Raw genomic sequence first — 14,677 nt, 5'->3', positions numbered from 1 at the left:
CGGTGCCAAGGTCGAGAGCGCGAGCCCTCCTTCCATTGAGTTCTCTTGGTCATCGTCCGATGAAGAAGAGGCACTGCCAAGCACGCAACCTCGACCCCTTAGGGTCTCTCGCCTGTGTCGGAGTCGTACTCATTAAGGCGCACGCGCCCTTCTTCAAGGAGAGACCTTCCTATAGACGAGCTTCCATCGGTTCTTCGAACTGGATCGCAATCGCTTGTTCAAGAATACAACATTTGTCCTGATTCATATGAGCCGATCATGCCATGGCGATCTTCGTGTCGATCATTCTTTTGAAGAGGATGACATGGTCATGGTGTACGAAGAATGCTTAAAGGCTGCGAGGTTCCTCAGCCGATTTCTATAAGGAGGTCCTAAAATTTCACCGAATATCCATTGTTCAAATCCACCCCAACTCGTGGCGGATCTTGGTTGCTTTCCGAGGTCTATGCCGAGCTAAGGGAATCGACCTACAGCTAAAGTGTTCGCCAAGCCGCACCGCTAACTCACCGAAAGGACGATGACCATCGGTTCTTTCGGAAGCGGCTAATTATGCTCTTTTCCGACCGCCTCGTCTCTTAAGAACTGGAAGAATCGCTTCTTCATTGTGAGGAGCAAAGATCCGAGCCGCTTTGAGGATTTCCCACTGGTGATACCAGGGGACCCTTGCTTCCAACCATATTACCCCGAGCTAAGAGGAAAGTTTGATAGTGATGGATCTCAAGAGTGAGGCTGCCACTAAAAGTATTCTTGTTTGGATTCGGTGGATCGCGAGCCGCACTATTGGACTGTTCAATCGCCATCGGCTAAGACCGCGAGCTTCCGCTTCTAACCTCAGCATCGGTATTTTCTATACCTCGATCTCAGGACCTTAGCGATCTCACTAACCTTTTCTTTGTGCGGTATGGCGGGTGGTGAGGGTTCAAGGAAACTAAGAAGGAGAGAGAGATCTCCTAAGATAAGGAGATAAAGCGTTTAACGACTCCAAACGCCGGCCACGAACTCCGGGAGATACAAAGTGATCCTCCCCAACCTTCGGTCCGCCGACCACCGGCTACCCGATCTCCTCCTAGATCGGAGGAGCAGCCTCCGACTCTGGGTTGTTCCAAGCAGGAAGGGGGCCTTCAAGCTTCCGGGAGGACCTCTTCTGGGCGCTCAAATCGATCGATCGCTTGAGGAATAACCGATCAAGGAGAACTCGATTTCGCAAAGTCCTCGGGTCTACCATCTTCTTTCAGAGGATCGACAGTTATCCTGCAATGGTCTCGACGACATATTGACTCGGACCATGAGCTTAAACGTGGAGGTCCGTGAACTGCACCATGATCCGAGAGGATTCAGCGCCGGGTAAGGAGATCGGAAGAAGAATCGTGGAGGTGGATTCCTCCGATCCCAACTCTCATCCGCCGGATTATATATCTCAAGTCGAGGGACGCAAAGCTCCATGAAGACCGGTTGGCGAACAATCGTGCTTTGGATGAGAGGGACCGTGCTCTTAAGGAAGTCCAGTGCTTCATGCCAACGGTTACGCTCAAGTCGCTCAACTTATAGAGGAACTTGAGGCGAAGGATAAGGAGCTTAAGGAGAAAGATAAGGAGCTTAAGGAGAGGGATGAAGAGATGGTGACGGAATAGCCGAGGCCTATGTGAAGGCTCACAAGGATCTCTTGGCCGCACTCCGTGAGCGCTACCTAAGAAGACTTTTCTTGGATGGCCGATGTGGCTCTCGAGGACAATGATGAAGACAGTGAGGATGAAGCCGAGGTGAGAGGGAGAGAGGAGTGATCCAAATGTAGATCAGTGGGGTGATCCTCACCAATAACTTGTACAAATTATGACATGAAATGAAATGCCTTTGTTCAATGAATGATTGTGATCGGAAAATTTTAAACCATTATTTGTCCGAGTATTTGATTGTATGAGCACAAAGAAACAAAACTAAATGTGATTATTAATCTAAGTATGAGAGATCGGAAAGCACTTTGAACATGAGATCGGTAGGGAAGAAATGTCAATGTAACTTGACCAAAATTTAACTCGAACACTTAAGATCGGAATCGAACCAAAACTTTAGCTCTTAAACTTTCTGAAAGGAGGTCGGCAATAAAATTGGTAGGAAAAGATCTAGTGCCCGCTCATTTTATTCATCAACAGAGATCAGAATATACCCACGAGTCCGGAAATTCGCAACGGGTTTGAGGGATCGTAAATGATTTGAGAGATCTACGAGTTTTAAGGGATGCTAGGACTTAGCATTGATTCAAATCTTTGTGAGGAGAGATCGGAAATGTGACCGCCTATCAAGGAGGGACCTAAACGTGATTAGTCGCTCAAAGAAGAATTTTTATTGATTTAGGATCACCAAAATATGGTGTCGATGCCCCTCTTTACATAATTTCAATTAAAGGAAAAATTTCCGATAGGAATTATGTAAAGATTCACTCATATTTTGGACGATTACGTATTTAAAATTAGGGAACTAAAGCACACCTAAATTAATGACCTAGAGAATTAAAATCAACTTGGATCTAGAAACCAGAGGTTGATAACAGGAATGTAAATTGCATGACATTAAAATCAACTTGGATCAAGGAACCAGAGGTTGATAGCAGAAATGTAAATTGCATGAAATTAAAATCAACTTAGATCAAGGAACCAGAGGTTGATGGTGGAATTGCATGAAATTAAAATCAACTTGGATCAAGGATCCAGAGGTTGATGGTGGAATTGCATGAAATTAAAATCAACTTGGATCAAGGATCCAGAGGTCGATAACAGAAATGTAAATTGCATGAAATTAAAATCAACTTAGATCAAGGAACCAGAGGTTGATGGTGGAATTTAAATTGCAGGAAATTAAAATCAACTTGGATCAAGGAACCAGAGGTTGATAGCAGAAATTTAAATTGCAGGAAATTAAAATCAACTTGGATCAAGGATCCAGAGGTCGATGACAGAAATTTAAATTGCAGGAAATCAAAATCAACTTACAAGGCGAGTCTAACCCTGACACATGAAGTTCTTTCCCTGAAGAAGTGTACTTAACAAGATAACTAAGGCGATGATTAATGGAGGAGGAGTTGCAAGACTCGACCTATGATCTCATTCTTTCTGATACCCTTTTCATTCCCGACTTTCTTCTTACTCTTGAGAGCGCCCTTGTGTTTTCACTTTCTCTTCGCCCATTCGACTGTAGCGCCTCTTTCGGTTTTCACCTCTAGAAGTTTTTTTTTTTTTTTTTTTTTTTTTTTTTTTGAAGGCTATTTCCTGCAAATCTCATAATAAAGTACGTGAGGTTATCAATTTTCAAATTCAAATCTTATGGCAAAAATTTTAACTAATTAATAGCACATTAAACAAAGAGAAAGGATAGCATGGGGAAAATAACAACAGAAGGAGTGAAGTATAACTTTATTAGAAAGAATAGACTTTCAAAGGAGAGGAAAAGGTACAAAGATAGATCTCACATATTCCTTATGGTTAGTTTTGAAGTCTTTAATCGCCATTATTTCAAGTTCTCTCAAGCTTCATGTCGCGACAGCTTCTCTCCATCCGTGGTTTCATACCCTCTTCCTTATTTCTCCACTTTGGTTCTTGGGACGCCTTTTGGGTTTTCACCCCAAGAAGTTTTTTTTTTTTTTTTTTTTTTTTTTTTTTGATGCCCTTTCTGGTTTTCACCCTTTCCCTTTTATGCATAGTATCTCTGAGGATTGTCAGCATTGATCGGTCTCGGAATTCTTCACCGCCTATGTGGGTCAAGATCAAGGCTCCTCCTAAAATGTCTTTTAACCACATAGGGTCCTCATAGGTTGGTGACCACTTGCCCCGGGTCGCTTTTGGTTCAAAGAAGACTTTCTTCAAACTAGGTCCCCGGGTTGGAATTCACGTGCGTACATTTTTATCAAATGCCCCGCCATTCTTCTCTCGTATAATTGTCCGTGACATGTCGTTAACCTTTTCTCATCCAAAGAAATTCAATCGATCCAACCTTGATCGATCCATTCTCGACTCATCGATCCTCGATTCCTTCAAAATCCTTAGGACGGATTTCAACCTCAATAGGCAATACAGCCTTCCATCCCGTAGACCAGTGAGTATGGAGTTGCCGCCGAGGTTCTTACTAAGTCGGTATGTGAAGAGCGTAGGAAGCATATCATGCCAATCCCTATATGTGACCGTCATTTTCCTGATTATTCTCTTGAGGTTTTTGTTTGCGCTTCCACCGCTCCATTCATCCGGGACGGTATGGGGAGGAATTGAGGTGTCGATCTTGTATTGATCACATAATTCCCGAATCTTCTGACCATTCAAGTTCTTGGCATTATCATGATAATTTCATTCGAGACCATGCGCAGATGATATTGCTTCAAGAATTTGAGAAACGGTTCGCGTGATGTGAGCATAGGATGTCGCCTCGACCCACTTGGAGAAATAGTCGATGGCTACAAGGATGAATGCGGCCCATTGGATGCCTTGGGATTGATGGGACCAATCACATCTATGCCCCACATTGCAAAAGGCCACGGTGAGACGAGATTGAACCTTGTGAGGTGGTACATTTATCTGATCTCAGAAATCGACACTCTGTGGCACTTCCGAAATACTCGATGCAATCCTTTTCCATTGTGATCCAAAAATACCCACGACGCATGATTTGCTTCGCCATCATGTGTCCATTGATGTGAGTGGCACAATTTCCCTCATGAGTTTCAAAAAGGATTTTCTTTGCTTCCTTTGCATCTACACATCTCAACAATTCTCCGCTAGCTCCTCTTGTATAGGGTTTCTCCACCGGAAAGTACCTAATGCTAACCTCCGCATCATCTTCTTTTCATTTTTGCTTGCCCCTGAAGGGAATTCTCTGGTTCTACAGTAGATCAGGATGTCATGATACCAAGGCTTTCCATCGGGCTCTTTTTCAATCATGAAGCAATAGGCTGGCTCATCCCTTACCTTAATCTTCAACGTCAAACGTCTCGCTCTTCTTCGATTTGAGCCATAACACTAGAGTAGCTAAGGCATCAAGAAATTGATTCTTGTCTCTACTGTGTGAGTGAAAGAGATTTCTTCAATTTCTTGATCAACTCCAGAAGTACTTCCGATATGGGATCAACTTGGGATCCTTAGTTTGCCATTCTCCCTTGACTTGATAGATTATCGAGCCAGTCTCCGTGACACCTCCAACTTTCTCGATTTTCATCTCTATAGCGGCATGTAGACCCATTACACAAGCTTCATATCATGACATTGTTGGTACAAATCCCAACTTAGCAGCCTATTGGGAAGTGCTTTCCTTCCGGGATACTAGTACACCGATTCCATTTCCGATAAATTGACTGCTCCATCAAAATACATCTCCCATACATCGGTTGGCTCATCTTCTTCGTGGTCTACTTCATTGATATGTTCATCAGGGAACTCAAAATCCAGAGCTTCATAATCCGGGATAGGGTTTTCTCGCTAGAAGGTCAAGAATCACGCTACCTTTCACCGCTTCCGGTCATATAAACTATGTCATATTGGGAGAGTATAACCGCCACTTGGCTATCCTCCCCGCACGAACGGGCTTTCAAATACGATTTGATAGGATCCATCCCGGAGATAAGCCATGTCTTGTGATTCAACATGTAGTGCTTAAGGCGATTTGTCATTCAAGCTAACGCAGCAAGTCTTTTCTAAGAAAGAATACCTCACTCACAATCATTGAACTTCTTGCTCGTAATAAATGGCCCTCTCTTTCGGCCAGATCATCATGCTGTCCCAAAACACACCCCATAGAATTCGTTTGGTGCCAGTACAGATCAAAGGCCCGCCACAAAGTGACCAATACTGGTGGATTTGACAAATACTGCTTGATTGTTTCGAAAGCCTTTTGACAATCCGAACCCCATTGGGTAGGATTGTTCTTCCGGAGTAATCTGAAAATAGGCTCAGCTTTGGCAGTGAGATTAGAAATAAACCTCGAAATGTAGTTCACTTTTTCCTAAAATCGCGCACCTCTCTTCTCGCTTTTGGGACGGCATTTCTTGAATAGCTCGACCTTTGTCTGGGTCCACTTCTATTCCCTTCTCGCTTACTATGAATCCCAACAGTTTTCCCGATCTAGCTCCGAATATGCACTTAGCAGGGTTTAGCTTCAACTGGTATTTCCTGAGTCTTTCAAACACCCTCCTTATCACCTGAACGTGGCTCTCTTCTCCCCGGGATTTGATGATCATATCATCCACATAGACCTCCACTTCTTTATGCATCATATCGTGGAATAATGTGACCATTGCGCTACCGTAAGTAGCCCTGCATTTTTCAACCCGAAAGGCATGACCCGAGCAGCGTAATACCCCCATTGGGTGATAAAAGCGCTTTATCCTTGTCTTCCTCGCCCATTGGGATCTGATTGTACCGATGCCCCATCAATACACGAACATCCGCCCAAACCCGCAAAGATTGTCAACTAGCACATCAATATGGGGAGAGGGAAGTCGCTCTTCAAGCTAACTTTATTAAGATCCCTAGTCAACGCACACCCGACTCTCCCGCCTTTCTTCATCACCGGACGACGTTAGCCACCCATTGGGGATATTTGACCACTTCTAAGAACCCGGCACATCGCTTTCTTGACTTCGTCCCAACCTTAAGCGTTGTGTCGATTCATTCTCCTTAGCTTTTGTTTTACCGGATTGTCCCCGGATCAAGGGAATTTTGTGCGTTGCTATCCGAGGGTCCAAACCCACCATATCATCATAGCTCCATGAGAATACGCGAGAAATTCCTTGCTGCATCGATCATATCTCCCAATTCGCCACTCTCCACTACCTTAAGTTCCTTTTACTTCTTCCGTGCCTAAGTTTATTGTGCGCTTTCATCTTCACAAGGCACGAGGGAGGGTTCATCTTTTCATTGCTTTCCTCCGTAAGGTCTTCCTAATTACTTGAAGTAATGGCGCTTATGGGGATTTCAAAATTAACCAGAGGAATTTCGAGTCTATTGGATTATTAGGTGTTAATTGATGAATGGTCCTAATGAATAAAGAATAGAACATGTTATAAGGATGGAATTAAAAGGAAAGAAAAAGAGTATTGGATTAAAATGCGCTATTAATTCATTAATATTAATGCCATAAGAAAAGGTCCATTTACAGATTACACTTGTCACCATGGACAAAGTGATCAAGTGTAGATAACTGAGGTACTTTACTCGAGATTGAGTACAGGATATCCTCCGTTGTCCAGCTTGTCAAGCTCTCGCTCTTCACCATTGGCAAACTAGGGCCTCATACAAGGAATCCATTGGATGACATCTATGGATGGATCATCGTGATTCTTCCAGATTTGCGGATGTTGAATGACCGGTTTGGTGAAGATTTCCGTGATTCTCGGACTACTTTCACCTTTCCCATCTTCCGTCAAATCTCCGATCCCGAAGCATTTTTCTCATCCAGAATCGCCCATCCGCGAGGGCATCCTCCTCATACCCCAAACCATAACGGCCTATCTTCTGAATGGCCGGTATAGGCTCGACAATCCCTTGTAATATGGCGCCTAGGCCCTTACCTTCTTCATACCCGCTTCTTGACATTACTTTGGCCACCATAGCCATGGCCCCTCCTTCCCAAAGATCTTGTAACTCAAGGGCCCGGAAAGAGCTTTCCAACGATTCTCTACCGCTTCCACATAGGGAAGTAATTGCGCTTGGTGACCAAGATAGCTTCTTCCCCTCACCGTGATGATTTTGCCGCCTTAATGTATTTGATCTTCCGTGCAAAGTCAAGGAACAAAGATTCGCAGAATGGATCCAAGGCCTCCTAACAAAGATGGTGTAGGTCGCTCAATGTTCATCACTTGAAACGTGATACCGAAAGTACATGCACCGACCGGATTGGCAAGTCAATGTCCCCAAAGACTTCTCTCCTTGTTCACAAAAGCTCTCACCACCATAGCACTTTGACGTATGTCCGATTGGTCAACCGCAATCAGCCAAGGTAGCGCTAAGCGGACATTGAGGGCTGATCCGTTATCGATGAGGACCTTGGCCACTATACGCCTTTACATTTCACCGCTACATGCAGAGCTTTATTATGCCCTAAGCTCGCAGTGGTCTACCTCCTCTTCGTAAAAGGCTACAGAGCCGATGCCCGGATTTGTCCCACTAACTTCTCAAACCGCCTGAGTAATGTCGTGGTTGACAAAGGCCCGATCCAGATTCTCTGTAAGGCTTGCGGTGCACTTCCGAACTCAAAATCAGCGATAACAAATCAGCGGGTGTCTTTCTCAACTGCTCCACCACGCCATACTCGCTCGCTTCATTATTTGGAGCAACAGCTTCTTCATCTTCTATGCTCAATGTGCTCGCTTCCTGCTTTCTCAACCTCCTCTTCCGTGTTTCTTGATGACTCTCCCATCTTTACTTTCCCTTTTCTCTTTTCTCTTTCCTCGTTCGTAACACCTCCCACTTCGGGTTATAAACTCGACTTCTTGCCTGTGGAGAGGGTTTTATTGCAATAACAGTGGGACTTGTTTGGGAGTAATGCCGCGTGTCCAAAGATAAGTCATCCTGAAATGCTCGTGAGGAGCGAAACATGGCTTTGGTGGTGCCGGAGGTGAGGCAAGGCTAGGAGCGGATGTGCTGCTTGACGCTCCCTGAGTAAAAACTTAGAAATTATAATTCCAAGGGACAGCGTGAGTATTGGTGACAGGAAGTTGTGGCGGAGTCCAATAATCATATCGTGGTGAGGCTACCGGGGTGAGAAGGTGATTCGGGCTTGGAGGTAGAAGCGCTTTTGAATCTTGTGGTGTTCACTTCCCCTTCCGTTTTTGACCTCTTCTGACATCTCAAAACCTTAAAAGACAATAAGTTCCGGACCTCTTGCCTGAACCCCTCACAATCTCGCAGCTCATGGTCAGCTGCCCCTCCATGGTAAGGACACCTCGCACTTTCCTCAGCTCCCGCTACCTGAGAGGACAGATAACCTTCCTCATTGCTATGGCAAAAATCTCTCAAAGTATGGAACCACTCATCCACTTCGTGTTGATCCTCTCCTTTAGACTCTATCATATTTACACCACTGCCCGCATTGTGGTTAGGCAGTGGGTTTGAGGTAACATTGGGGAGGGAACCATTTCCCTCGATTTTCAACCACCCGTTCCGGATTAGAGCGTGCACTCTCCCTCTGAGTGCCCCGCAGTTGTCAGTTGAATGCCCTTGTGCTCCTCCATGATACTCACAACGGGCTGTGGCATCATACCACCTGGAATATGGCGGCCGAATTGGGTCTAAAGGGACTGGTACGATTTGGTTTATACCGACAAGGTATCGGTATATTTCACTGAGAGGGAGGGGAAGGGGTGGATCAGGATTCCTTGGAGGTCTTGGGTTATTTTGTGGTGGCCGTGGTTGAGCCGAGGAGGAGGTGGTCTTGGTTGGAAATTTGCAGTGGGGCATTGTGGGCGTGGTTGTGAATAATTAGGGAAAGGGGTGGGATGTTCGCGATAGTTGAGCTCGAGAGGAGGATATGGCCAGAGTAGTTATTTTGGGGAAATTGGGGTAATTATTTGACGGTGACAGAGTGTACATCACCTTCCTTCTTCTTGCCAAAATTGGCGGGCTTCTTCACTGTGGTTTTCACCAACTCGTAGTCTTCCTATTCTCGATTAGCTTCAATTCTCTCACCGGCTTGGATGATATCCGAGAAGCTATTGGAGGTATTGCCAATCATTAGGTTGAAGTAGGAGCCTTCAATGTTTCATGAATAGGAGCAAAGTTCATTGTCTGGCCACCGGAGGATATACTTCGACCTTCTCCCTCCATCGTTGGGCATACCGCTTAAAACCTTCCGCCTTTCTGCACTGTGTTCGAGGTCCCTCCTTGTGGGTGCCGATCACAATTGAATTTATATTGCTTCGTAAAGGTATCGGCTAAATCCTTCCAGAGTGTAGCTTGCTCTGCCCAATTGTATGCACCATCTCGTAGCCGCCCGAGAGGCTCGTGAAAGAAGTGAATGAGAAGTCTATCGCCTTCGTTAAGGCGCATTTTGGCAATGTAGGTTGCCGTGGATGCGGGATCCGAGTTTCCTGTACTTGTCTAAATCCGAACCTTGAATTTGGGTGGTACCACCACATCCGCACCAATCTCGGTGATTTACACATCGATCGAACCATACATGTTCAAATTTCTATTGCTCTCAGTCTTTCTTCTAGGGCAGATAGTTTCTCGTTATCTCTCGCCCTATGTTCTCCTTCCACCGCATGATACACTCCTCCAACCGGGAGCTGAGGGGTGGAGTAAACTGGAGGGATCGGGATTGAATGGTGAGGCTCGGCATTTGAGAGGGCCGGGTAATAGGAAAAAGGTGGGTCATTATTTATGGTCACCGGATTGACAGTGATTGTCGGGTCCGGAATGGGGGACTGAAAGGTAAAAGAGGTTGAAGCTTGTTGAGGATCATTTGCTGTAGGGGGTGGAGGAGGTAATGGTGGGCTAGGTTCTGAAGTAGGTTTGTTCTGAGACATTTCCTTCATTAGTCTCATAATTTCAGAAAGCTGATCTTTCAACTCTGAGACCGCCCTCGAGGTTCTGTACTTGCTCCTGATTTTCCATTATCTTCCTTGTTCGAGATCTTGTTAAGTACACTCGCTTGGGTTGAACCGTGTGTTTGGTCAGACTTGCCTTGTTTGAATCAATATTGATTTCCTGTGAGGGGTAAAAAGAAAATTTTAAATGAAATTTGAATTTTTGCAGAGAAACTAAAAGTCCTGGTCTGGACGAAGGATACAGTGGCATTTGAGAGCCAAGTCGAAATCTGTAAAAAGGATAATTGCCTCAGCTTTATCATGGCATCGTTCGATAGTCTGACCGTGAATGACGAGATTGAATGCGCATTTATGATACTTGCCCATATAGCGCATTTCAATTTTTCACATAACCCTAGCGAGGAAGTTCCTACGGGAGTCATACTATTCATTCACAAATTTTGCTAAACAATGGTTCAAAAATCACTTCATTAACTGAGTAATTTACACATTGTGTCTTTTACATTGGCCTTGGCTCTGGAAGGTTCTTTATAATAAGATGACATTTTCTGAGATACTCATATAACCTCTCTTCTTGCCTGCAGGATCGAATGCTTTCTGGCATACTCTGATTCCGTAATAATTCTTGTTTTCCTCGTGCTATTGTTCTCTCCAAATTGATCTACATTCTCTTTTAGTTCTTGATAGAGGGCAGCTTGTTTTTCTTTTCTTTTCTCTCTTTAGCACACTCTTTCAAGATATCGTTGATGAGTAGTGCCTGCTTTTTAATTCAAGCTTCTTCTTCTTGTTTTCCTGCTTATACTCTTCAACGAGCACCTCTTGGTACTTCATCCTTTCCTCAAGCTTACTATTCTCGCCTCTTTCATCTCTTTAACCTCACTTGAGAGAGTCTCTTTCCTTTTCCCATCGCACTTCTTGCTCTTCAACCCTATTCTTTCGGCCCTTGCCTCTTCCCCGAGCTTTCTTATCCTCCTCTTAATTTTCTCTGTTGGTCCTTCACTGCTTTATTTGTTCCCGCAATTGTGAGTTCTCAGTATTTGCCTTTGTAGCGAGTCAACCAGCGATTATCGCTTCCTCTAATAAGGCGCCTTGGCGAGGGTTGTCGCCCTGAATTCTACAAGAGTGTTCTCGGTCCCCGCGCTTCTCCATTTAAGATAATCGCCGAGGCACTCTGCCTTTGGGTGATTTCTCTATCGAGTGATGCTTTCCCAGACTTGCGAGCCATTTTCAACCCTTCTTCTTCCTTGAGCTCATGGTAGAAGTGACCTTGGTGGTATTCTTCAATGTTGATCACAGATTGTGTTGAGCCGAATCGCCTCATTACCAATGCCGAGTGTAACTTGTGTACCCGGTTATCCCAATCGTGACACCGATCGAATACCTCCTGCACGATCAAGAAGGGTTGACTTGACGCCACAGCCTTCCTCCAACAAGAACCATGGCTATTGAAACTCAAAATCCGCTCCCGCCATCGCTTTTTCATTCTTGGGCTGATCACTAACCGGCCATCTTCTCAATGGGAGGCTGGTCAAGGTACCAAGTCAATCCTTTTGTCTCCACAGACACATGTGACCGATAGTCCAGAGGTATAACAACCGAGAGCAACACTTAATGGACCCTTTCCCCGTTGTCCGCAGTAGTTAGGTTAACAAGGTTTCGCAAGAATTGCGTATCGGATTGATCCTGCCTTTCTATCGCCCAAAATACCTCCATCGACCGCAAGTGATGATCCTCAATGGCCCCGGAACAGGATCGACCATAGATTCCCAAGGCGAGTGCCATGGAAGCTTGATCCCACCGCTTTCTGGAGGTAATGATCTAACCGCTTTCAAGGTACGCCCAATACCATCCATGCGTGTTCCCTTTGATCGCTTTCTCGACTTCACTTCTTCCGGGGAAAACCCAACATATGTGCCAACCGCTTCTGTGTCCGTCTATGCTCAAGGTGTAAGTAGATCCTGCTCGCAAGGAGTATGGGATCCCCAAAGAATGCCCGATATTCTTCCATAGTGGGGACCGTGTCAATATCATTGAAAGAGAATACTCCGCACTTAGGATTCCAAACCGACAACATGGCTTTTAATGCCGGATTTGGACCTTGACTTGCATTAAGGTTGCAATCCTTCCGCATTTCTTCAAACTGCACCTTGACTGGTCGGAAGCAACCTCCATCTATTAGACATACCTCGAGGTTGTTCATTTTGACCTCTATTTTGTCCAGATCTAGCGAAGGTAGCGAGCTAACAGTGCCTCTAAGCATCATTTTGCGAGGGTACCGGACTATGAACCGATTCGACCAAAGTCTAGCATTCTCGAGCCTTTTCACGATCGACTCGAGGATGCCATGATAAAAATGATGCCTATCCTTTGCTGCACTCGGTTTGGTAACGCTCATGGAGAATTTGTTAGTAAGACAAATTAGGTAATTTTGAATCATACTGCTGATTGGTAACACGTACACATTTATCAAAGTAGGAAAATGTGTAGGCGTTTTGGTAGGATTCAAAATTACCCTCAAAAGAAATAAACAAAAGGAAATTAAAGGTAATAGGTAAGAGTAAGTATGCCCCTTTGTCCTATAGTAGGGAGACTCCTAACACCGTAAGCGCTACCTATCCGGATAGTTCTATCTTATGAGGCGCTTTACTACGGCTTTCACTATCGTGACGGTTTAGCTCAGATCTAATTTTTCTAATAGCCACAGTTCCCAAATTGCCCCTCATCAGAACAAGAGAGCCCCATTCTACCCCATGATATTGTCGGGAAAATTCCACTGTATCACGGTAAATAGAACGAGTTTCAATTTGAGCGTAAGCCTTCACTGATACTAACGGGTAAAACCCACTGCACCGCTACATGACTCCCTCCTACTTTCCTAAAAGGGTAAGAAAGCCCGGGTTAGGACCATAGTGTGTGAGGACATTGTGTGAGTGTTCAGTGTGTGAAGGGACACTTTTACCTCTTCCCAATTCAGGGGGATTTTATTTTTTCATTTTCCCTTTTTCCTTTTTTTTTCGAGCGAAGAGCACTGAGAGGGAATAAAACAGGCAAAACAAACAAAACGGTTAGCAGCAATAATAATCAACGTATAAAACATCGTCGAGTGAGCCCATCTAACTATAATTTGATCGGACAAAAATTAAGCCTACTTTTGGGCCTCTAGACTGGGGTTAGGTCCCCAAACAACTCCCCAGTGGAGTCGCCAAGCTGTCGCAATGGGATTTTGCGGTCGCCCGGACGATCACTCACCGAAGTGGGAAAGAGTGAGGAGTCGCCACCTTAATTTTGAGGGAAACTAAAGAAAACCATTTGAGAAGTTTAAATTAAAAATGAAACCACTTTAAAACAGAGATTCTAAGTTCGGGGTCCGTAAACGGGTGGGGAAGGTGTTAGGCACCCCACCTCGTCCCTTAATAAGGGTAAGTAGATTTAATTCTGCGTCCTTTACAAATTAGTTAGAAGGGCTTAGGCGGCAATGTTAATCCTTTTGGTAGAAGGAATGTTTGAAATTTCACTAAATTTGGATCACCCAGATACATAAGTAAATGAGACAACCTTAGTGAACGGGTGTGAGAATCGGATAAGAACTCTCCTCCGATCTTTTTTAAGTTGTTCATTAAAATTATGAGGGGAGACCGGATAAGAACCCTCCTCCGGTCTCTTTTAAGTTATTTATTTAAAGTTTTGAGGATGAGACCGGATAAGAACTCTCCTCCGATCTCTTTCAGATGTTTATTAAAATTTGAGGTGGAGACCGGATAAGAACTCTCCTCCGATCCTTATTTAATGTTTATTAAAATTTTGAAGGGAGACCGGATAAGAATCCTCCTCCGATCTCTTTTAAGTTATTTATTAAAATTTTGAGAGGAGACCGGATAAGAACCCTCCTCCGATCTCCTTTAGAGTTATTCGTTAATGTTTTGAGTTGAGACCGGATAAGAACTCTCTTCCGATCCCTACTTAATGTTTATCAAAATTTTGAAGGGAGACCGGATAAGAACCCTCCTCCGATCTCCTTTAAGAGTTGACTTAAAACTTTTAGGCAATGATAGGATAAGGACTCTTCCGAATTCTTCTATTTTGATGAGACTCTGACAAAAACTTTTCCGACCTTTAAAAATTTAACCACGCCTACGAGTCTTAAGAACCTAAAAC

Source organism: Hevea brasiliensis, unplaced genomic scaffold (genome assembly GCF_030052815.1).
Source record: "Hevea brasiliensis isolate MT/VB/25A 57/8 unplaced genomic scaffold, ASM3005281v1 Scaf7, whole genome shotgun sequence".
Classification (NCBI taxonomy): Eukaryota; Viridiplantae; Streptophyta; class Magnoliopsida; order Malpighiales; family Euphorbiaceae; genus Hevea; species Hevea brasiliensis.
This window is presented reverse-complemented; position numbering follows the sequence as displayed.